Raw genomic sequence first — 24,261 nt, forward strand, 5'->3', positions numbered from 1 at the left:
AGGTATTAGGTACTTATTCCAAATTTTCATTCATTCATCTATCTGTCTAACCTACATATGAGTATGTATATTCATATATGTTTCATTATAGTGTTTTTTCAAGAGGTTTGTTTTACATTCGTTTGATAATTGGTTCACCAACGAGGGAGTTAGAAAACCCTGATTCCAAACCAGTGATGCACATGGACTCCAGTATCCTGAGAGAAAAAATGACATACGAACCTATTGTTGGTCACCGGTTACCATGGGACTGCATCTCCTAACGTTACTCCACAGCCTTGTAGATTAGACCTCTAGGCCAAAGACTTCGAGAACCTGTTAATGAAATCTAACAATCATATAGTAAATGCTTAATTTGCAAAATGTCCATCAATTGTCTTAAAATGACTCAGACTTCAATGTTCTTACATTTCCATACAAATTGCATTCTGTTCCCATTCTTTACTGTTCGACCCTTTTGTCTCTTTGCTACCAGACATCCTGTTCCTGACTAACATCATATACTACTTATGTCGAGATAAGTAGCACACACCACAATAGTAGTAGTAGTAGTATTTGGATTCAGTCAGTCAGTAAGTGGTCTTGAGTGCTGTTAGAGGTATGAGGGCGGTTATCACTTCCCGGTTGCCCACACCGTGGAAGGGTTGTTCTGTAGGTACCTGAAAAGGAAATTGAATTAGAAGTGGTCTTGGTGACCTGAGAGCGTGACCGCAGTGCCCAAGGGACAACTGCTTGAGGTCAGTCACACATGACCTTTTTATGGGCAATTTTTGTGTTAGCCCCGTACTCGTTGAGACCTTACCACCGGAGACGGATATTCGTGGGATAAGGTGAGGTGTGCATTTTTAGGGTCGACCTTTTCTAACCCCACCCCTCCTTGTGGGAAGGCAGCATCGCTATCATGCTGGTTGTCGGAAGAAAACACCTTACTGCTGTCACACCTCTGTACAGTCGGCAGTACGACTTCACCTTCGGACCTTGGATTTGTTGCTTTTAGTCTTACCGCTGTTCAACCGACCTTTCTGACATGGTAGGACCTTGATGAACAATTGTTCTAGCCAGTATAGCTCGATTGGTTTATCACGATAGGCAAGCCCGACCACCACGTCAAGGTAGCAACAACGGTCGGGAGTATTTGGATTAATATTGATAAATTATATTATTTTGTTAGTTCACATGTATTATATAGTGTTATCCATTATTCTTAGTATGGAACTTTGGGGATTATTGAATTTCATTAAAATCATAAACTTTATCCAATTGATTGAACTTCTTCGTTTATTTATTATCTTTTTCATTTTTCTAGTTATTGAACTTCACCAAATTTTTTTTCTCTCTCACAATTGGTTCTATCATTCTTATCAATGTAAACACGCTTAAGGAATAAAGAAAATAATAATAAAAGAAAATTAAATTAGAGAAAACTGAAAAGAAAAAAAGTGTACATGCACACACACACACACCTACATACATACACATACACATACACGCTCAAACAAATAAACAAACATAATCGCTTATTATATAAATGTAAATTTGTTAGTCGAAACTTACTACCTACATTGCCTGATCATTGTTAATGTCTATTCCATTTAGTCAATATACACATACACTTTTTATTGTATTTCTAGTCCGATTCAATATGATGATTAGTAGAATGAATATGATAATTAAAGCGAATGATTTTTGCGTTGTTTTTTCTTATTATTTAATTATTTATTTATTATTTTTATTGATCATTGAACAATTGAAATCCTGCGGGTTTTTTTTTAAAAAAAAACATCTAATAACAATGAATTCACTGTTGATTTAATCATTCAATGGAATTTATTTTTAATTCAAATCATCTTGATGATTGATTGATTGATTGGTGACGACGCCTTACTTACTTACTTACTTACTTACGCCTGTTACTCCTGGTGAAGGAGCATAGGCCGCTCACCAGCATTCTCCACGCCTACATTCTTATAATTAACCATTTGATTTCATTATCATGATTAATAATTAGTATGATTGTTTTGTCACTAAGTGATGATAAGAATGTTTTACCTCCAAAAAAAGATGATTGTTTTCTCTTAATCCATCTATCTATCTATCTCCATCCGTCATTATTGTTTACCGATGAAGAAATATATCAAAAAAAATAAAAGGAAAAAAAAAGTAATCCAATAGGATGGGAAAATTTGGTGAATTTATTTCAAATATATATATATATCTATATATAAGAAATGATTAGTTATTTGGTGCTTTACATAATTGATCTCATTGTTTCAAATCATCATTCAACTCAATATATATATACATATATAAACGAATTACCTTTCACTGCTGCTTTCTGTTTTATGACTTGATATGATTGTTTCTTATTTCATTGAATATTTACAATCAGATAATTTATATGGATGAACTGCTGAATTTATTTGTTTATTTTTTTCGCAAACATTTTAATTGTTGTTATGTAATTTCTTTCTTTTGTTTTTCTTCTTCTTCTTCTTCAAAAAAAAAAATCATTTGGATATTTTGTCTAATTGCTCAGTGTTACTAATTATCCCCCCTCCTCATATGTGTTGGATGATGGGTGGGTGGGGGGTTGCTGATTTCTCGCTTTTTATATTGAGTTGTAGTGTAAGTAGAAATACACATGTTGTTGTGTTTAGCAGTCAATTGTGTACTTTAAGTTGGTTTTTCTTATTGATATATATGTTATCTATCTGTTTACATTCATTAGTATTTGTACTGGTATATATATTCTTTAGTGTGATCAACATTTCTTCCATTTTCACTTACTATAGTTATCGCTTATTTCTGTCTCTCTCTCTCTCTGACCCACTCACTTGTTAGCAGAAATCATTACATGAGCTGTTTATTCTTTTGTTTTTCTTCCCTCTTCCTGTTTCCTCGTCATATTTTGTTCTTATTCTTCTTCATTATTTTTTGTTTGTTTTGTTTCTGTTCTCTAATGATAAAATTTATTTTTGAATCATTTTACTATTTTGTTTTTGTATTCCATAGTAATGGAATATCTTCAGAATAATTCCTAATCCTTTATATGTCCCTCATCTTAACAACCAATATTAATATCGTTCAGAAAATAGGAAGCATAAACTACAATGTGTCAATATATGGTGTAGATCACAAAGTGAATACTAACACCAATACAAATGTAAGCGTATGAATTAATAAGAGAGCGAATGAGTCATTGATCTATATTAGTAACTAACTATTCAAGTTAACAAGATGAATATGTATAAGTAGACTGTAACATGTGATCAAGCCTACATGCTCATAGAAGCATGATATTGATACCATAATATACAAATTGTTACTGACCTAATGACTCTGTTAATTATAATAATTTCACAAGTTGAAATCATGAGTCAATTGAAGCTAGTTCACCATGGAAAACCTGGAAGCACTGGAAGGCCGTTTCGTCCTAGTATGGGACCCCTCAGCAGTGCGCATCCACGGTCCCGCGGGATTTGAACCCAGGACCTACCGGTTTCGCACGCGAGCACTTAACCACTGGGACACTGGTGTACGGTGGCGCAACTTCGTGGATTGGTTGAAGTTAGACATTAACACTGTTGGATGCCGGCTCAGTGGTCTAGTGGTCAAGTGCTCGCGCGCGAAACCAGTAGGTCCTGGGCTCGAATCCCGCGGGATCGTGGATGCGCACTGCTGAGGAGTCCCGTAGTTCGACGAAATGGTTGCTCAGTGGTTCCAGGTTTTCCATGGTGGTCTAGCTTCAATTGACTCATGATTTCAACTTGTGAAATTTCTAAAAAATCTCCACATAACCCATTCTGATAATTATAATAATTGTGAATAATAGCTTAACAAAGTGAAGTGTTCACAGAATTAAAAGTGGATGTTGTGCTATAATGATTCCATCCTGTAAAAGAAAATACTAGTTTCTGTATTTGTAAAAAAAATGTATTAAACAGGACAGAATAAAAATGATGTTAAAATATGAGGTGAAGCTATGGTGCAAGTAAATATATATCCATGTATATCTACGTCCGTGAAGCCATATAAAATAATGATTAAAAGAATCTGGTAGTTTTTAATAGATTATGCGTACAGTCATGAAATGATACAGAATGTGTCAAATCCAATGTAAATTTAATGCACGTACACAATATGAAAAAGTGTGGAAGATTAAGGGACACATTCCGTTAGAAATTGGAAGATGACATCAAAATAATGAATATCAACTGGACAGTGTGCATTCTATGCTCCTCGACTAGGGGTAATAGACGTTGTAAGTAATGTACAATACGAAGCGGAACATGCTCGCCAGCATGTTCTACCAACAAGTGTAAGATATAGACCGCCAATCAACTGCCCATTAGCATGGAAAATAATACGAAGCGGAAGAAATGATAATCGAAATGACTAATTCAGAATCGTTGATACTATTTTACTCTTAGACCTTATCTAGTCATTACTAGGCTTTTCATTTCTGTCGTTGATGATTGGAACTCACGTCTGGGTGGAGAGATAATTTTTAAGGGATCTAGGTGTACTGGCTGATCACTTCGATAAACGCTGCTTTGAATCTGTTGTTGCTAATTACAAACACAGCTAAAATAATTATTAATAAATCATGTATGTTACCTTAGTAGACTTTTATCAGTTAATTAAACTGGGATGATTCTTTATTTGTGTCAATCATTATGGTATAAGTTCAGTTCATAAACATTATGTAAGTCAATAGTTTCCAACTTGTGACGCCATAGGTTTCGTGTATTATAAAGTTGAGTCTAACAATTACTTTCACTGCTCAGAATAATAATCAGTTGCGTGGACATTCGGAGATTTTTAGGCCTACAGCCTAATGCTTTATTTGTGTAGTCATAGAAACTAGGGGAACATTTTATAAAGATCATTTCCCACTCTTCAAACAGATACGTTGGAGCGTTTTTCCAGGTTTTTTTTTTCGAAATACATTGCATAAATTCTGAAAGAAATGATGGAAACGATAATTCTTTTTAGTAAAATGTATTTAGATGTAATAACAAGATATTTTTCTGTTTACTAATAAGAATAACTTGTTAGTTGGTTGGAAGTAGTCGATACAGAACTCTAGCATAGGCATCGTTCTAGTCACCTTTCATCATCTTGACGGAACTGACGTACACTTTAACGCTTGAAACCGTATAACCCAGCCTGACAGTTTAATCTGATGACTAAGATATTTACAACAGATTTGTGTTTGTCTAGCTCTTATTGCTCGTTCAGTTCTGGCTATGACATTAGTTTCTAACCATTAACCTATCAATTCTAAATATTTCAATCACGTAGAAGGTTAATAGTGATCCGAATAGCTCAATGGTTGTATCAGGATTCATGGTATAGCTTCCTAAAGAATGTCATCTAACCAGAAACATAGGTCCAAGTTTACCTGCTGACTATTCCCAACCATTTAACATTACACCTCTTACACACGATGTTCAATTAAATAAAAATTGGACATCATATTGCTCCTCTTTATCTCTTGTAGTATTTATCACTAATCTGTAGTTAAATTATTGTTCTGGCATATGATTCATAGCACTTTTTTTCTATCTAGAGCGTAGACACTTGATACACCGCGTAAAATGTGAGCACTCGAACGCTAGAACTCTCCAAGTCACAAATGAGAAGACAAGTGAGAAGGAATGCTATTACAAACAGTATTAATTATGGTGCAAAACTGTGAGGCATTTATAGTTTTTCGTAAAAACGAAATCATCATTATAGTCCTCCACTCCGCATACAGGAGGTTATTAGTATTTGTCCAATAACGAAGCTAGACGTAGGGATTTTGGAATATTCTTCCAAAAGATGGTTGGATGGAATATCTTCGTCTTTTTCTGAGCTTCTTCGAGCTTCCTCGAGTTCACTCGTGGACTGTCCTCACATATTTTAATTTAATCTTTATTTATCATCATAAAAGGATCATATGAGAAAAGAAATTTCGGACAGTATAGTATCAATCATCTGTATTATTATAGGATTTTAGCTTAATATTAATTATAATTGATAATTGACATGTAACCTTAGTAACTGTTTAAAAAAAAATGGATGAAAGGTCATTCTGATAATTACTAAGTTATTTATCATCAAATATCTTTGTAATAAGTTGTACATGTTTAATAAAACTGTGTAGGTAACCGCGTTCGGTAGACAAAATTATTTAATTAAAAAAACACAACTTAAAACAGAAAAATCTATGAAAGTAGAGATTTGGAAAAATGATAACGTGAAAGTTTGAATAGACCACTATCACCTCTGTATAAGATACTTACTGACATACACCTGTTACCCGTCGTGGAGGAGCATAGTCCATTCAGCAGCATTCTCCTCCTCTGTCATAAACAATCCTTCCCAGTTACTATTCATTCTTGTAATGTTTGCTTCTAATCCTGGCTCAATGTATACCTTGGTCTTCTCCTTTCCGTTTCTCTTCAAAATTCCAAGCTAACGCTTGCCTCGTGATGAAGTTTGGTGATTTCCGCAACGGAAGTCCTATCTACTTCTATTGTTTTTTTCCTGATCTCCTCTTCAGATGGAACCTAGTTTGCCTTCTCAATAGTATATTGTTGCTCATGATGTCTAGTTAACGGATATTGAGTACCGTACGAAGACGATTGTTTAAAAATACTTGTGCTTTTTCACTGATGTTTGTAGTAGTTCTCCAAGTTCCAGTTCCTCGTGTAGTAGGACTGTCCTAGCGTTCTTATTGAAAATTCCGACTTTGATGTTGTCTGGCAGATAGTCGTTTTGAGTTCCATATATCCTTGTGATTGGGTTAGTTTTCTCCATGTTGTATTACAGGATCTTGGTTTTTCCCTTGTGCATGTTGAAGCCTACTGATTCAGAGGCTTCTGTATAAGGTAAGGATTCATAAAAACTATGATCACTATTGGTTATTATCAGAAATACGAAAGAGGTAATTTTAAAAACAGTTAAATACTTTTTTACTGAAGGATTTCCTCATGTGAAAAAAATTCGCGTTTACGTAGTTGGTTCTGAGCGAATACTTTCATTGTGCGATGTCTCGTAATATTATTAATGTGTTCTTCAACAAAGTTTGTGAGTCTACTTGTTTACAATTCTTTGAACACAACTAGCGCTTCACTCTATTAAATAACTCTACACAATTCATCTTTGAATTCTATCTTAATAGTTTGATGTTTTGGTCCCACCATCCATAGGCCTAAATGGTGTTGGTTCCATTCCTGATGGGATCGTTTATCCCTACTACTCCAGAGTTTCGTGGTAGAACTATTACTGAATTACTTACACCTGTTACTACCAATCGACCATAGATCGTCCATCAGCATTCTCCAATCCACTACGTCCTGGGACATACTTTCCAGTTCTCTTCAATTTTTATTCATTTTCCTCATATTTGTCTGTCTCCATTTCTCAGAGTAATGCGTTCTTTCGTCTTCCTCTCCTATTTCGGCCTTGAGGATTCTATATGAGGGCTTGATTTGTGATACATTTTGGTGCATTCCTCAATGTGTTTTCTATCCACTTTCAACTCTTCTTCCTGATTTGTTCCTCCAGTGGAATCTGATTTGTCCTCTCTCACTGTAGTGGTCGTTGCTAATAGTGTCTGGTCAACGGCAGAATTTAAATGGTTCGAATTATTTTTTTTCTGGTTAGCGTTTATTTAGCGAATTAGTTTTGTACGAGATTGGGTCGCTAACCCCGTTCCCATTCCTCCTTTATCCGAGCTTGAGACAGGCAGTAGCTACAGATGGGCACCAGGTGGTTTTATGATAGAACTATACAGCTTTCCAAGTCACTATCTCCGCAACATTAAGTCATGATAATTTAAAATGTATTATGGAAGATATATATATATATATCAGAAAGGACTGACAGATCCTGAGTTCTGATCTCATGAGGCGGGATCATGGATGCGCACTGTTGAGGAGTCCCATAATAGGACGAAACGGTCGTCCAGTGCTTCCAGGTTTTCCATGGTGGTCTAGTTTCAATTGACTCAACCATTGAGTTATATATATATAAGTACAGTTTTATTTTCATCAATATAACATCCGAATATTTTTATCACAATAGTTTGTCTATTTGAAATACTCTCAAGGTTATCAATCAAAATAATTAGGACAACATAGTTCATTAAAAATAATCCATCTATCTATATTATTTATTCATGTAATCCAATGTAGACAGTTTATTCAGACATATACTGAATGTTTTCAACATTCTAATAAAAGGTAATACAATGTATAGAAAGGTGAAGAATATACACAGATATTATGGTTACATTAATATGTCTATCATTAAATAAAAATATTTATTTAAATGTTGGTGATAATAAAAAATGTAACACTTATGTACATAACTAAGATTGAATAATACATACTTATGTATGCCTGCTACCTCTCGTGAAGGAGCATAGACCGTCCATTATCATTCTCCGTGTCAAACTCTGTCCTGAACAATCCTTTCCTGGATATTATTCATTTTTTTTGATGTCTGTTTTCAATTGCCAACGCAATGTGTTCCTTGATCTTTGTATTTTTCTTTTCCCTTCTGAAATTAAATCATAATAATTTTATAATTAAGAGTTGGCATTGGATCGATAGCAAAACAAAGTTATTATTCATCAATTCTAACTCATATAGATTCACTTGATATTGTTGTTTACTTGAATCTTCCTATTGATATTTAGGACTGCAATTAATCGGTCTGTTATTGGCATATGTACGCACTGTGCGTTTTGCCTTTATCCACAAGCATTATAAGCGGGACTCAGTAGGTAAGTGGGTAACGTGATAGTGTTTGAAGAAAACGGTACTGGGTTCGAGTCCCAGATTGAACATCAACTCTGAGATGCACGTACATCCAGCTGACGAGTACCAAATAGGAGGAAACGCGCGTCCCGTATTCCATTGCTAGCTACTAGCCATCGAACTAATATAGTTTACAACATAAGACTAGTCAATTAAAATGATACATCCGTTTACTGATATGTTGATATGGGACATTATGAAATGGGTAGTAGTAGTAGTAGTAGTAGTAGTAGTAGTAGTAGTGGTAGTAGTAGTAGCTGTTAACATGCACATAGTGGAAAGCAAGATTCTCGGATACAACACAGCATGCAGTAATCGAATCACACTTGACGTACAAGCTTTGGAAGCTGTAAAGAGCTTTACATATCTGGGCAGCATCATTTGATGAACACGGTAGATCTGATACAGATGTGAAGGCAAAACAAGAGCAACAAATCTACAATTGGAGGATGCTTAAAACTCAAAACAACTGTCGATCAATACCAAAGTTAGAATTTCCAAGACAAATGTCAAAACCGTTTACTGTATGGATCGGAAATCCGGAGAACTACGAAAGCCATCATCCAAATGATACAAGCATTTATTAACAATTGCCTACGCAAAATACTTGGGATCTGTTGGCCAGACACTATCAGAAACGACCACTACAGTGAGAGAGGACAAATCAGATTCCACTGGAGGAACAAATCAGGAAGAAGAGTTGAAAGTGGATAGAAAACACATTGAGGAAAGCATCAAACTGCGTCACAAGGCAAGCCTTCACATAGAATCCCTAAGGCCGAAATATGAGAGGAAGACAAAAGAACGCATTACTCTGAGAAATGGAGACAGACAAATATGAGGAAAATGAACAAAAATTGAAGAGAACTGGAAAGTATGTCCCAGGACGTAGTGGATTGGAGAATGCTGATGGACGATCTATGGTCGATTGGTAGTAACAGGCGTAAGTAAGTAAGCACTTGAATGTCGTGTACATTGTTTTTCAAAGTCTTTATCATCAAGATTGCTTCATCTAAGCATGTTTACTTATAGATAAAGAGGAAATCAAATTTATACCTCTGATACTCTTCTTGTATGACAGATTTCTCTACACGTATCTACATGAGATTAATACTTCATAATAATCTTACTTCTTGTACAGAAGAAAGAACTCTATGAATTCTTTTAAATCTATTGAATCATATTCACAAAATTAACAATCTTGAGGATATTTTAAAGGAATAACTCGAAGTAATCATAGAAGTGGTTCTGATGAATAAATAAATTAACGAAAAACAAAACATACTTTGATATACAAAACGACTCATGATTTCTGAGATGATGGGAAGAAAAGTCAAAATTCGATTGATTTACTCATTATGAGTTTTGGTTCAACATTGCTTCCGTTCGGATTCAATGTGATGATCATTCAGTGTAGTATTTGTTACTGTTATCCCCTATGACCTTTTTATTCGGTATAATATACGATATTCTTGTATTCCATTGACATGAACTATGCTCAGTATGTGATTTGTCATATATGTGATTTCATCCCAATTATTAATCAAAATGGGTATACAATCAATACATAAGTGAGTGTGCTTTCGACTATGTCGTCGTCGTCATCATAAAATTTTGGGGTTAGTAAATCTTCACTGATAACAGTCTTTCTGTTCTAACTTTCACGTCGTGGGAATTGCGGTTTTCCATGGTGGTCTAGCTACAATTGACTCATGATCTCAACTGTTGAAATTACTACAATCTCCACAAAACCCCTTCCTATACTAATCAACCTATGCTCACTAGTGACTGACTTCAAGAGGTATATCCTGGAGTTCTAGTGAAAAGTAGTGACCAGTGGAGTTCAACCAGGTCTGTTGTGAGATAGTAACTCACTGAAGACAATGGTGGATGTGTCGCTCAATTTCGTGGATTAGTTGAAGTTAGACATTAACACCGTTGGATGCCGGCTCAGTGGTCTAGTTGGTTAAGCGCCTAGCGCGAAAATGGTAGGTCCTGGGTTCGAATCCCGTAGGAGGCGAAGTCGTGGATGCGCACTACTGAGGAGTCCCACAATGGGACGAAACGGCCGTCCAGTGCTTCCAGGTTTTCCATGGTGGTCTAGCTTCAATTGACTCATGATCTCAACTGTTGAAATTGAGGAGGTCCCTCGTTTCGAGTATAAGTGATGAGAATTTCCGACACAACAATCAGCGACAACCCGATATAACAAGCAGCACTCAACTGACAAGTTATAACAATTTCATTGAGATCGAAAGTCATCGAATAACTTTGAATAGACATTGAGATTACAAAAAGTCTAGTCGATTATCTTTCATTCTCTTGCCTATTTATCACATTAAAAAGAATCTTCACATTTCCTAATCTGTCATAAAATTAAAAAAATAAGAGTTGGATTACCTAGGTCAATGAAATAGTATAGTTAGATTTAGTTATCACTAAGAACAATGTTAAGAGGATTAAAGTCAGCTGATTAATTTGAACAAAAGAAAAAACGAATTGTAAAAATGTTCTTGGTTTTTATTTTGTATTTTTGCATTAGAATTTAACTTGAATGAAGTAAATGTTTACCAAGTGTTTTATTATTAAGGCCTCATTCCTACAATTGAGGAACAGATAGAACTCAAAACAACTTTCAACCAATATCAAAGTCAGAATCTTCCACACGAACGTCAACACAGTTCTACTGTGCGGAGATGAAACTTTAAGAACTACTACAACCATCATCAAGAAGGTACGAGTATTTATAAATAGTTGTCTACGCAAGATACTCAATATCCATTGGCCAAATACCATCAGCAACAGCCTACTGTGAGAGAGAACAAACTAGCTTCCTCTTATTCCATACACACGAACAAATGCAGATGAAAACAACTAGTGCAGCAGCAGCCTCTGCATCAGCAGGCTTCAAAATACAAAAGGGAAATGCAAGATCCTCAAATACAACACGGAGAACACCAAACCATACATGTGCACCAATACATCTAATTCGGATCTATGACACCGAAAGTCTTAAATCTATAGTAACGATAGATGCGGTAACCACAAACAGGATGTTTTTACCCTAGTGACACACCTTAGTTTAACAGTCAATCGCTTTAAAGACTTGTACTATTTCATGGATTGAATACCTTTAGCTTTGCTTCAAACTACTCCAACAACACCAAATTTAACAAATCGAGGAATACCGGCTCAGTTTATCAGTAGGTTAAGCGTTCGCGCTCCAGACTGAAGGTCCTGGGTCCGAATCCCACGGGTGGGATCATGGATGCGCACCGTTGAGAAATCCCTTAAAAGGACAAAACGGTATTCTAGTGCTTCCATGTTTTCAACGGTGATCTAACACCCATTTGTTCATGATCTCAATCAACAATCAAGGAAAGCTGGCTTAAATCACTTCATTATGTTTCTTCTATTTGAGATGTTAGTTCTTCTCTCATGACTTCATCTTTATGATTGGTACTTACACTAATGAAGAATCATATACTTTAACCAAATCGATTAGTTGGAGAATTTTTCTAAACCAACTATTTCCTTTCCATACTGTCATAGATTCATTCATTTAAGACTCATAAGGCTGTTTATGTCATTTATAATTTATGAGTAATAAAATGAAATCAAGATGATTTGTTTAAGTAATTAATTTAAAATATTCTATATTTAAAGTTTCTGTTTAAGTATTATTGTAGTGTGTGCTACTGATGTTGACAGATATAAGTAGTATGTGTTGTCATTCGAAGGTGAAATACTTAGTGACAGAAGACTAAATGGATCGAAGAAAAGAGAACAATAACGGAGAATGATTGCTGTAGAAACGAAAGAACAATGATATCCGCATTTGTGTTCTCGTTCACTACATTATTACTGTAGTCGAATGTTAACGTTAACACTCACCCATGTACGGCTCTAAATGTTTTATTTCATATAATTCATATGTGTTTGTTATTTATTTTCATCATTCATGTTAACTGATTTCATCAGACTGTTGCCATAGATGGCATAATTTTAGCTCATATCCGTATAAACTACTAATAACACGTTTTAGTAGCTTGATAATTTAGTCTGAACTATTTGGGTGACACAGATGGATAGTGGCCAGCAATGGAATCCACGACGTTCACCACTTCGTCCTATTTGGGACTCGTCAACTGGATGTATCTGCATCTCAGAATTGATGTTCACACTGGAAATCGAACTCAGTACCTTTCGCTTGAAATGCCATTTCATTATCCACTTAGCTACTGAGTCCTGATAACCACTTGCTTATGTAATAGGGTGAAGTTTGAGTTGATTTGGTATTGTTTGTTTGAATCTTCCCATTGATGTTTAGGACTACTATCACGACTCAGTTACGAAGTGGATAACGCGATGGCATTTCATGCGAACGGTATTGTGTTCGAATCTCAGAGTTAACATCAACTCTGTGATGCACGTACATCCATCTGATGAGTCACAAATAGAAAGAAGTGGTGCGCGTCCTGGATTCCACTTTTAACCACTATCCATCTTTACATATAATCTTTGTGCAAATAAAAACGTTTATTCATTACTTATTTGTTATCAGTAATACTTCAATTCATGTCATTCGATGATAATAATTACCAATAATATAAAACAGTACAATAAAACTAGCTTTAAAAACCTTAATTAATCGACTATTAACTAATCATAATTCAGTAGTATATAATGAATGTACTTAAGAAACAATGTAAATGTATATGAATCAGAACAAATAGATAAAGCATTAATGTTACATTTAAACCGGAAATCATCATGACTTGGTAACAAGTAGTGTATATTGTGAATTTGAAAAAAAAAACAATGTTTCAAATCATTAAATGACAATGACCTATTATCATTCTTGATTTATATTTTTAATGGCCTGATATCTGACTTCAGTTAGGTCGGATGAATGATTGTTACTTGAAATATAATGCATGCAGTCTATCCGTGTATAACAATCATCAACTTAAACTGTGCTAATGTATAACGAAATGAATGGATGTTTGAATATGTATATTTTGTACAGTAAATAACATGCAGTGAAGATGGCGAGTGATCCAACTTGATGTAACCAAGCGTGATACAATATTTATGTTCAGACAAAAATAAGTTATAGACACATCATGAATAGAGCAAGTAATTAACACTCACACACACCCACATACGATCATATTAAAACACAGTCAGGATTAATAGGCGAATAATTGATAAGGTCAAAATGTGGCATGAGAGGAATGAATAGATTGATTTGTTCAGAGGTTAGAATAACTACAGTACCAGCTCCTACAATATAAATACTACATTGGAAATATGTATCTGTGTAGGAATCATAAGCGCATTTATTACTTCATTCAAACTATTTAGGATTCAAGTAAACATTATTATCATTCATTTGTTGATTCATACAATATTTTACTGTTGTTATCACAATTCCTGACGAATGATCATGTCACAGATTGAAACCATGAGTCAATTGAAGCTAGACCATCATCGAAAACCTGGTAGCACTGAACAGTCGTTTCGTCCTAGCATGGGACTCCCCAGCAGTGCGCATCTAAGATCCCGCACCCCGCGAGTTTCCAAACCCAGGACCTATCAGTCTCGCTCCAGGCGCTTAACCAACTAGACCACTGAGCCGGCATCCAATGGTATTAATGTCTAACTTAAAACAATCCACGAAGTTGCGCCACCGTACACCAATGTGCACTGTTGAGGAGTCCCATACTAAGACGAAACGGCCGTCCAGTGCTTCCGGGTTTTCCATGGTGGTCTAGCTTCAATTGACTCATGACTTCAATCTGTGAAATTTCTAAAATCTCCACAAACCCCTTCTGAGAATGATCATGTGTCAGACAAGAGATTTCAATGACTTCGATAAACTGTCAAACTTAACAGAAGAAATACCGACAAAATAATCCTTGTCTCTTAGAATTATTCTTAACTGTCCTTATTTATCTATTGTCAAAAAGTGACTGAAATGATGTTTTAAAAAAGTCAGAAATTCTAATTTTTACTCATTAGGAGATCACAAATATGTCGTTAATGGTTTTTCATGGGTAACCAAGTTTCTTTAATTTTCACACTAAATGATATGGGTCCAAACTTTACAGTGATTTTCAGTACCATTAAGATTAGAGAAACATCTTCATTTTGTTGTGCTATTGAGGTATGGCAACTTGGACTGACGTATATACGAGCCTGGTCCTACATTGTAGCTAGCTGACTGACTGACTGACATCTTCCTAATGGGTGTTAGCTAGAACGAGACCGTGCGATTTATTACTGATTACCTTCAAAGAATATATAAATCCTTTCCGTTACGCAACTTAATACTAAACTCTTAGTTATAATTGCTAATATTTTATATCACTGAAATATACTCACAATACTGAAACACAACAATGAAATTAGAAATCAGAAATCATGCAATATGTAGAATAATATGATTTGGGTAATGAATTAGTAAACAGGATATGCAAGGGTTATCATAATAAACATAACAATAGTGATAATAATAATAATAAAGGTATAAAAATGGGGATTTGTGGAGATTCTAGTTATTTTAAGAGTTAGATTCATGAGTTGGTCAAAGTTAGGCCACCATTGAAAACTTGAAATTACTGGACAGCCGTTCCGTCCTAGTATGGGGCTGCTCATTAGTACACATTCACAATCCCTCATGAGGAACTCAAACACAGGACCCTTGATCTCGCGCGTGAACGCGTGACCTCTATTCCAATGAGTCGGTCTAAATTCGATCGATTCATGATCTTGTGCAACCCTTCATCCATTGACTGAGGTGGATAACTGGCTCATACACGACATGAATTGACAAGGAGTTCCACACTAGAACGAGACGACCGAATACTTCTATTAGGTTAGTATGATCGTTAAAATGGATGAAAGTATCGTTCATATATGGGCAGTTCACTGAAAACTTGTCAATATGCAGTCCCAATGGACTATTCTCTAGTTTGGTGGGAGAAATGTCAATCAATATGGAACCTAGTGCTGAAGTCATAGCGAGAACATCTATTTATCCATATACTTTACCATTAGATTTGAATTTTACGTTTAAAGTAAATTTTAGTAATAATTCCTTAATGATGACTACAGGAGTTATAGTCTCTATTTCCTATCCTCTGAGTGGTTCACATATATATTCAATAGTCACTCTGAGTAGGACATTTTTAAGCAATGATGTTACATCTAAAGACATACTTGTTAGTCCTTTGGTGTTTATGTTTTTGGTCTTCTTGACGAACTGGCACTATGCTCCACTAGGTGATTGTCGAGTGGTTTTAAAATAGTTACTAACAACTATGTTACTGTATGATAAGGGGAATTGTACATGTACTAAATTGGTCTCAATGTAATACCAGGTTTGAGTATCTTTGGAAGCCCGTAATTCAATACAGTTGCCTATACATTTTTAGATGGTCATATGTGAACTAGTTATAAGTCATGTAGTTGTATTTCAAAGCAATAACAAAACATTTCTTGAATGAGGCTTAGTTTTATACCTCTTTTACTGTACACCATAGTATAAATTTGGCTAAGATGTTGTGGTAGACTAATAGTACTAGTAGTAGTAATAGTAGTAGTGTGGTGTGTGCTACTGATGTTGACAAGGTCTGTAATTTATTTTTATCTGATTATGAATATCGATTCATGTCTGACTAAATCGAGTTGGTTCATATGCCTTCTCCATTGCGTGTCATTTCGCTTCATTCTATTTTCTTTGCTTCATCCCTCTGACTATCTGTCCAGATCAATCAGCGTATTGAAAAATTCATTCTTGTATTTGGCTTATATTTAGTTCCGTTATTCAGTAACGCGATTTAAGTCGATGATTATATACGACAATTGGCGATGTGTATATTTCGACGACTCCATAGCAATATAACTGGAGTCAGATCTCGGACCATTAAAGATTACTACACTTTTTTAATAGATTCACAAAAAATAGAAAATTTTTATGGAGCCTTGTTCTATTCAGGTAGAAGTCTGATGTTTATATTGATGATATCGTTCAGAAGAACGATGAAAGCTCTACAATCAAACCATCCAGCTCTAAGAATAAAACTTCATCAAAATCATCCACCTGAGCTATAAATCTTCACCATCTCAAAATCATATGAACGTAATACGCTTCACATTATTCCAAAATGAGAGAATTTCGCCAAAAGTCAGGTTTCCACTCGAGAACAACTGTATTTTCTACACAATTGTTTTCATCAATTTAGGTGTTGTGGAGATTGTTAAGTTTTAGATTGACATCATGAGTCAGTTGTAGCTAGACCACCATGGAAAACCTGGAAGCACTAGACGGCCTTTTCGTCCTACTAAGGGACTCCTCATGATTTTAACCAAACAACACCTAAACTGATAATTACCATGTGCTCACTAGTGACTAGCTTCATGAGAAAATTCTCGGAGTTCTGGTGAGAAGCCGTGACCAGTGGAGCTAATCCGTGTCGGGTAGAAACAGGTGTCTACCTCAGTACAATGGAATATGGTCTCACAATTTCGTGGATTGGTTGAGGTTAGACATTAACAACATTGGATGGTGGATCAGTGGTCTAGTTGGTTAAGCACCTGGCGAGAGACTGAAGGCCCTGGGTTCGAATCTCGCAGGGTGCGGGATCATGGATGCGCACTTCTGAGGAGTCCCATGCTAGGACGAAACGACCGTTCGGTGCTTCCAGGTCTTTGATGATGATCTAGCTTCAATTGACTCATGATTTCAAACAATTGTTTTCATCTGTATGTTCTATCAACAACTTTAAAAGATACATACCTTCAATCAATCATCCAACAGAATGGAGAATAAACTGAGTAAAATGGAAACAAAAATTGGTACACTTAAATGAAAATGTTTATACAATGTAAGAATGTAATTACCAAGTATCAAAAAGAATTCCATCTACTAATGTAAAGGAATTTTTTATAATTGTTCAACTTCTAGACCTATTAATCAAAACAGTTAACTTAAACTATGTAGATTTTCTAATATAAAGTAACTATGATATTCACACCATGTAACCATGGTAATTAATGTTAATTAGATAGAGAAAACAAAAAAAGGGGAGGGGGAACAATAGAACAAAAAAGGGCAATGAAAAAATGGATTCGTTGAATTCAAAATCTTCACTTTTCTTTTAATCTTTAAATGTAGGTTATAGAATAATGTACATGTTTCTATGTGTACTTTAAAATTTACAAATTTGTATGTTGTCGGCATCAAATTAAGTGAAAAACATAAAATCAATAGATTGTATGGTAATACAGAATAACGGATCCATGTTTCGTTATATTCAAGGTTTCATTTTAAATGATGATCATCACGTTAGGATTTAAACACAGAACCTTTTACTATAACGCATTATCCCTTAAACTACTAATTACAGATGGCCATTATAGGCCTCGTAAGGGTTTTGTATTATCCTAATGTTGCACGATTCTGAAATATAGCCAACAGTGAACTCTGGGAAAGATCTTTCGTTTAATTTAGGTATTTCCTAGATATAATTAGCCTATTCTTAGAATCGTTATGGCAGGATCGCTATTTCGAGGCAATCATCACGACAAAAGGACTAGTCGAAATTATTCTTTTAATTCAAACGTTTACTTATGGAAATATGTTTGTTACTAGTAAAACGAAATAGTTGAATAATGTTTCCTAGCTTTGAAGAGGTACTAATAAACAGAACCTAATGAATAGTATAAGCAAGGATAGATAGTGGCTAACAGTGGAATTCAAGATGCGGGTTTCGTCCTATTTGAGACTCGTCAGCTGGATGTACCTGCATCTCAGAGTTGATGTCTACTCTTGTGACTTCAGGCAATATCGAGGTAGTCCACATAGGATGCACATATGCCAACAAGAGACTGATCACTTTCAGCCCTAAATAACAATGGGAAGATACAAGTAAACAACACTAAGTGAATACTAATGGATAGTAATTTATTTTCATCGTATTGATCGTGTAATTGATTAGCTTCGTTAATCAATCACCTTGGTAACCGTTATTATATAAACCACAATGGTGATTAGAATCAGAAGGTAATAAGAAGCGGCAACTACAGTTTATTAGTGACTAACACAAATAACAAATCTATAAGCACATGGAGCGAATTCGAAGTAGACAGGTGAATGTATGTATGCGAACAAATACAAAACCAAATTTATAGTCGAATCGAATAAGAACACAGCTAGGCAAAGTAAAGGCTAATAATAGGATTTGAGTATATATATATATATATAGGGAGGAGGATGAATTATCGAGCGATATCTTACGCAATCAACATTTTAGCTAGAGTCTGTCATGTGCTCTAGTGATCATAGTAGTACAAAGAAATATGTGAGAATCGTTACTATTCAAATAACATTGTTTGTTAAGTAAATTAATAAAAGGGTTTAACCAAAATTAACCATAATCGAATTTGAGAGTTGCTATAATAGAACTCAGTCGAAACTGTAACTGATTTCGATTTCCTATAGGCTGATCTATGTTAATGTATAACTGATAGCTGAAAAAAACTGGATAATATTATCAGCTGCTGCATAGTAACTATGGCTTTACATTACATTAATCAACTTGTTCATATATAGTTACTTACTTACTTGCTTACTCCTGTTACTTCTCGTGAAGGAGCATAGGCAGCTCACCAGCATTCTCCAACCAACCCTGTCCCGAGCAATCCTTTCCAGCTCCTTCCAGTTCCTATTCATTCTTTTTATATCTGCTTCTATTTCTCGACGTAATATGTTCTTTGGCCTTCCTCTTTTCTGTTTCCCTTCAGGATTCCAAATTAGGGCTTGCCTCGTGATGCAGTTTGATGATTTGCGTAATCATATGTACTAATTTACATAAATTAATTATTCGAAAAATCGTTTTCATATCACTAGTGTAAACAACTAAAGGTATGAAGCTAGTAAACATGTTTCTGGGGGGCATATTTATCACTTCTCTTTCTTAGAAAATTCATTATTTATTAAGATGTATTTGGAGATTGTTCTGTATGTGTTAAACTTCGTGGTTAGCTAAAATATTTTCAGGCATTATATATATATATATCACTGAATTTATCAATGTTCATTTATATTTTGTTTTGTGTTTCAAACGCTTCTTTAAACTAAATACAATAAAACTTACAAAAATGTGGGAAATCAAAGGAATTTATGATGACTGATTGTTCGAATCTCGCCGGGGGCGGGATCGTGGATGCGCACTGCTGAGGAGTCTCATACTAGAACGAAATGGCCACCCAATGCTTTTAGGTTTTCCAGGGTGGTCTTGCTTTAATTGACTCATGAATTCAACTATTAAATTAATAAAATTTTTACAAAACCCCCTTCTGATATAAATATTCACCACAGATTGGCGTCAATTTTCATATCACTAAAATCTAAATGGGTATGAATAGAAGTTTACACCCATAATTCAATCATGGCTAAAATGTATAATATGTACATGTACTCGCTTCGGCGGTACATATACTAAAATTGGAACGATACAGAGAAGATTAGCATGGCCCTACGCAAGGATTACATTCAAAATCGTGTAGCGTTCTATATTTTTTTGCCCCCAAATTCCCTGGTACGGCCGAGAATGGGGAGAGTTAGCTCTCTCTCAAAATGCTCTCACATGATCACGCGTATATAGCCTCTGCCAGGGAAGTCCCACTCACTGCTTTCTCGTAGCACTACTGTTGTCTACGAAATTGAGAGGATGAAAAGCGAATGTCCAGCGCTTCAAACGGGATGGTGGATATGGATAGTCCGCCTAGGGGAGTTGGAAAACCCAAATTCCAAACCAATGGTGCACATGGGCTCCAGTATCCTGAAGGAACAAATGACGTATGAACCAATCGTTGGTCACCGACTACCATGGCGCTGCATCTCATTACGATGCTTCAGTGCCTTGTGGATCAGACCTTCAGGTCGAAGGCTCCGGGCGTGGCCCCCTAAGAAGTCACCTGCTTCAGTTTGGGCACCCGAGCAGAATTACAGCCCCCACACATATCAAATGAGATCTGTGTGGCGCATATGTATGTGCCTCCTTGTACCAATACCTATGTGTTAACATAATAATGAATAAGGATAAAATCCAGGATATACAGTAATCTAATAGTTAAATACATGAGTAGATCAAAGCTATATCATAATTAAAAACCTACAAGCACTAGACTCTTGTGACTTATTAGTATGGAACTCTTTGCAGTGCGCATCCACAACCCCACATGTGGGACTTCATTTCGGGAAATTCGACCTCACGCACGAACGTTTATACCATTGAGCTGACATCCAGCCATGCTATGACCTAACTTCAGTCGATTCACAATCTTGTGCAACCCTTCATCCATTGTCTAAACCTATTAGAGTTATACATTATAACCATTGAATGACGTCTCAATAGTCCAGAGGTTAAGTGTTCGCGTGCGTAGACAAATGTCCTGGGTTCGAGTCCCACGTGCAAGATCGTGGATACATACTTTTAAGAAGTCTCTTCACTGGACAAAACAGATGTCTGATGCTTCCAGGTTTTCAATAATGATCTAGCTTAGGTCATTTCGTAAATTCAACTGTTGAAAATTATTATATGAATAATTATAATTTTTCATAACCCATTGGACGACTGAGCCGCCACCCAATGCGGTTAATGTCTACCCTCAATCAATCCACGAAATTGCGCAACCATTTTCCATTGTACTGAGGTAGACACCTATTTCTACCCGACATGGATTAGCCCCACTGGTCACGGCTACTCACCAGAACTCCGAGAATTTTCTCACGTAGCCAGTCAGTGTCACACAAACAAGAATAAGAACAAGAACAACAACAACAAAAGCACAAATTATATTAGTTTCCTGTTGTTTTAATAAGAATAAATTCATTGAACTAACTATAACTTTCTATTTAACTAATTCATGGATAATGCTAAATGTATTGATGCTCTAAGATGCAGGTACATCACGTTAATGAGTCCCAAATAGAACAAAATGGAGCGCATCCTGGATTTCACTACTAATCACTATTCATCTTTGCTTATAAAGCTTATAAAATTAAGGTGATATCAAGGAAATCTGTACAGTATGCATACATGTCAATAAGTGACTGATTAATTGTTGTCTTAAACATGAATCGGAACATTCAAATAAACAATACAACATGAATTTGAACTTGACCACATTGTACAAGCCAGTGTCTATGAGGACTCAGCAGCTGAGTGGATAACACAATAGTGTTTGAAGTGAATAGTATTGGATTCGAGTCCTGGAGTGAATATCAACTGTAGGATGCAAGTATATCCAGTTGATGAATCTCAAGTAGGAAGAAACGCTTGACTTGGATTCAAATGCTAGCTATTATTCATTTTGGTTATAAAGCTTGTGACTTAAGGTAATATGGAGGCAGTCCGCACATGATGTAGATATGCCAACAAAAGACTGATCAATTGTAGTCTTAAACATGAATAGGAAGAATCAAGTAAACAATAATACCAAATGAATCTAAGTTAAATTATTGAAATTTTAATCAGTTAAGATAAATGAATTCATAGTAAAAATGAAAAAAATAACGATTTGAGTAATAAGTGATATTGTAGTGAACAAGAACACTAGTGGGGACAATCGAATGTATTTAACACAAAATTACAGGACTTGTTAATAGAATCTAACAATCATATAGTAAATGTTTATTTTGCAAAATGTTCATCAATTGTCTCAAAATGACTCAGACTTCATTGTCTTTGCATTTTCATACAAATTGCATTCTGTTCTCATTCTTTACTGTACGATCCTTTTGTCTCCCTGCTGCCAGACCTTCTGCTTACGACTAACATCACATACTACTTATGTCGATATACGTAGCACACACCACAATATCAGTTAATTTACTTAACTTATTATTATTTATAATTTAAACTGTAAATATTGTACTAAGTAATTTCGAATAATTTCCATTGATGTGATTTGATTTAACGGGCATAGGTTAAAACTCTGAACGTATATTTGGTCCTCATTAACTATCATTAGTATTCTTTCACAGAAACAAATTGTTAAATATAACGACCTTCGTATTCCAATAATAATATGGGTCGAGAATGAGGTTGCTTTAATGTTAATATTATATCTATGCTTAGTCTTTAAAGAGCAAACTTTAGTTAAATACATGTATGTAGCACATTTTATATATTTAGTTGTATCTAATTACATTCATTAATATGCAACACACATACAACAAATAACCTATAAATCGATTATCCTTTGACTACGAATTATTTTCCAAATGAAAATAATGCTTACTCTCAACTTTTCACTTTCTCCTGATGATCGACTGTATTTTGAAGACGTCAATATCTGGAGGAAAGCATAAAATACAGTGAACAGATAGGATGCAGCTAGACGATCCAGACTTCGCAGATGATATGGCTCTTCTATAGCACATGCAAAAACAAATCCATGAGAAGACCACCAGTGTAGCAGCAGTCTCAGTAGCAGTAGGTATCAACATACACAAACGGAAAAGCAGGATTGAACATCATACAATCATACAACATACAACAATCGAATCACAATCGACAGAGAAAATTTGGAAGATGTAAAACCCTTTACATATCTGTGCAGCATCAGTGATGAACACGATGGATCAGATGCAGATGAGAAGGCGCGGATCGGCAAAGCAAGAACAGCATATCTACAATTGAAGAATATCTGGAATTCAAAACAACTCTCTGTCAACTGACAACATCAAAGTCACAATTTCCAGTACAAATTTGAAGACAGTTATACTGTATGTGGCAGAAACTTGCAGAATCACGAAAGGCGGCATCCACAAAACACAAGTGTTTATCAACAGTTGTCTACACAAAATACTTCGCATCAGTTGGTCAGACACTATCAGCATCAATCACTAGAGTTGGAGAGAACAAACGAGATTGGAGTGTAGGAAGAAATGAGGAAGAATTGCTGGATGTGGATAGGACACACATTGAGGAAAGCACTGAACTGCGTCAAAATGCAAGCCATCACTTGGAATCCTCAGGGTGGAAGGAGAAGAGGAAGACTGAATTATACATTACACCGAGAAATAGAGATAAACATACATAAGAAGAATGAACAACAATTGGTTGGGACTAGAAAGTGAGAGCGAGGATGTAGTGGATTGGAGAATGCAGGTTGGTGGCCTATGCTCCATTGTGAGTAACAGGCAAAAGTAAGTAAGTAAGAATTATTTTACCATGAAAACAAGAGTAGCAACATTGAGTGCGGTTTACACTTTTAATTAAACTAGGAGTTGCAACAAAGTTTATAAAACTAATACACTATTCATAGTGTACAATCTTTCATTTCAAAAAATTTCCCCCTCTCATTTAAGGCTAATTCAATCTTTAATAAAAAAACAGTAATAAGTAGTATTTGACATTGTAAATATTCAATA

General features: G+C 35.4%; 1 protein-coding gene across 1 annotated transcript in view; it reads left to right on the forward strand.

Annotated features, from left to right (window-relative positions):
• Positions 1 to 3,342, forward strand: part of NT5C2 (Cytosolic purine 5'-nucleotidase) — a 37,826-nt gene extending 34,484 nt beyond the window's left edge. Inside the window, exon 17 of the mRNA XM_012938701.3 lies at positions 1,307 to 3,342. The gene's annotated coding sequence lies outside the window, so the exon portion shown is untranslated. The remainder of the gene's footprint in view (positions 1 to 1,306) is intronic.
• The last annotated feature ends 20,919 nt before the right edge of the window (positions 3,343 to 24,261 follow it).

This window comes from Schistosoma haematobium, chromosome 2 (genome assembly GCF_000699445.3).
Source record: "Schistosoma haematobium chromosome 2, whole genome shotgun sequence".
NCBI classification, from domain to species: domain Eukaryota; kingdom Metazoa; phylum Platyhelminthes; class Trematoda; order Strigeidida; family Schistosomatidae; genus Schistosoma; species Schistosoma haematobium.